Source organism: Macrotis lagotis, chromosome 1 (genome assembly GCF_037893015.1).
Source record: "Macrotis lagotis isolate mMagLag1 chromosome 1, bilby.v1.9.chrom.fasta, whole genome shotgun sequence".
Taxonomy (NCBI): domain Eukaryota; kingdom Metazoa; phylum Chordata; class Mammalia; order Peramelemorphia; family Peramelidae; genus Macrotis; species Macrotis lagotis.
This window is the reverse complement of record NC_133658.1, coordinates 551,836,979-551,839,199: the sequence shown is the minus strand read 5'-3', so window position 1 is coordinate 551,839,199 and position 2,221 is coordinate 551,836,979.

The window sequence follows — 2,221 nt, the reverse complement described above, 5'->3', positions numbered from 1 at the left end:
ACCATAACTACTGGCAAAGTTGACTTAGGCTTTCCCTAGTTCATGCCAACAGCTTCTTACTTTTATAAGAGTCCTATTTTAAATGCATAATAACATTTCAACAATTATAACATTCAAATAATGTAGATTTCCATATAGATTAATATAATATGATTTGAAAATTAGAATACTCATAACAGAATTTTTCTCCTTTTTTCTCTCCTATGCCCACACCTTCATTTTAAATGAACTTAAAATATATGGTTCATAATGATAGTAGCTTGAATATTTGGGGGAATTGCTGTAGTCAAAGCAAATTTTACCCAAACCAATTCCATTTCATCACCTAGGGGAGAAGGTCACAAGCTCTATATTTAATTAGAGTTGTCTGATTTCCCCTTCAGCAGCTCTTCTCCTTTCCCCCTTGAAGAGATAGGTCTCAGAACAATTGTATTTTATAGTTCCTGTCTGGCTAGTCTTCTACTATTTAGTAATGTCTAAAACAGCAATGAGAAGAACAGTGATTTTACTGATGAACTGTCAGCATCAAAGAATAAAAAAGAAAAGAACTGAAAAGTCAGCATCATGAGAATAGTGAACATAAAGGGAAGAGAGAGATGTAGAAATGAAAATGAGAGAGGATAGGCAAAGGGGATATACATGTACATATATAAATACATACGTGTATGTATGTATAAAACACACATATGGCTTCCAATAAAAATCAGCAAACACTGGATAGCACTAACATTCTGGAAGGTGAAGATTCACATTGCTTTGTGGAGGTCTTTATCATAATTATTGATACTCCATTTAATGGAATGTCTGCTATTCAGTTCCCCGTCCCAAGCTGATTAAAGGTCCCTCTTTTATTGGACAAAGTCAAAACATAACTTCTCAAATATTGCCTTCTGACAATGAAATTGTCTAAAAATCCCTCTTCAAAATGCCACTTTGGGGTCCAGTTTTCTAGCCAGACATCAACACACTCCTGCATAATCAGCAAATTTAGAGAAATACAAATAAACGTGGATGTTAACTTGCTTCTGTTCATTCTTTCTTATTAAGATAATTCTGGACTCTAACACATTTAATTTAATTACTTTTTAAGGCCAGGCTCACAGAGGTTATCAATATATATTTATATACACTTAAAATATATTTATTTGTATAATGTATATATATACACATAAATATGTATAATATATAGTCATATGCTTGCACAGATATATTTTATATATACAGACATATACTTATATATGTATGTATATTTATGTTTATATATATATATATATATTTGTTTTATATATATGCCTATGCATATTTATTTATTCATGGCAGGCGAAGCAGATGATAAAGGAACAAACAGCCATCACAAGAAAGAAAAGGGTGTCTAGTTTATTGAGGATTTTTTGGTTCAAAAATAGTATTTTATTTTTTGTAAATGCATATAAAGTTAGTTTTATATATTCATTTTCTGTAAGATTTTGAATTCCAAAATTTTCTCCCTGCTTCCTTCCCTTTTCTCCTACTTCATCAAGAAGGAGCAGGAAGTTGGCACAGTGGATAGAGCGCTGGCCTTGAAGTGAAGAGGATGTGGGTTCAAATCCAGTCTCAGATACTTGCCACTGAGTAGCTGTGTGACCTTGGGCAAGTAATTTAATCCTGATTGCCTCACATCTAGAGCCCTCTCCAGTCCACCTGTTTCATATCTGGGCACTTAGATGGCTCTGCAAGAGAAAGTGAGGCTGATGATTTAGCATAGCATTCAAATCCAGTTCATGTAGTTGTCATGACGTTGATTCCCTGTCATGTTCTTCCTCGAAAGATAAAGGACAAACATTACCATATTACTTCATCAATACAGCAAGTAATCTGATATTAGTTATGCATGTGTGATCATGGAAACATATTTCTACATTAGTGATGTTGTGAAAGAAGAAAAAGAACAAAAAGGAAAAGGAACAAAAGCAAAAAAAAGTGAACATGTTATGTTTTGATCTGTATTCAGATTCCATAGTTCTTTCTCTGAATGGGGATAACATTTTCTGACATTGGGTCTTTTGTAATTGTCTTCAATCACTGCATTGCTGAAAAGAAACCTCAATCACAGTTGATAGCATGATGCTACTTAAACTGTTTATGAGGAGCAGTGCTGAAAGTCTTTCCAAGTTTTTCTGAAATCCACATGCTCATCATTTCCTATAGCACAATTGTATTCTATTACATTCAAATAGCACAA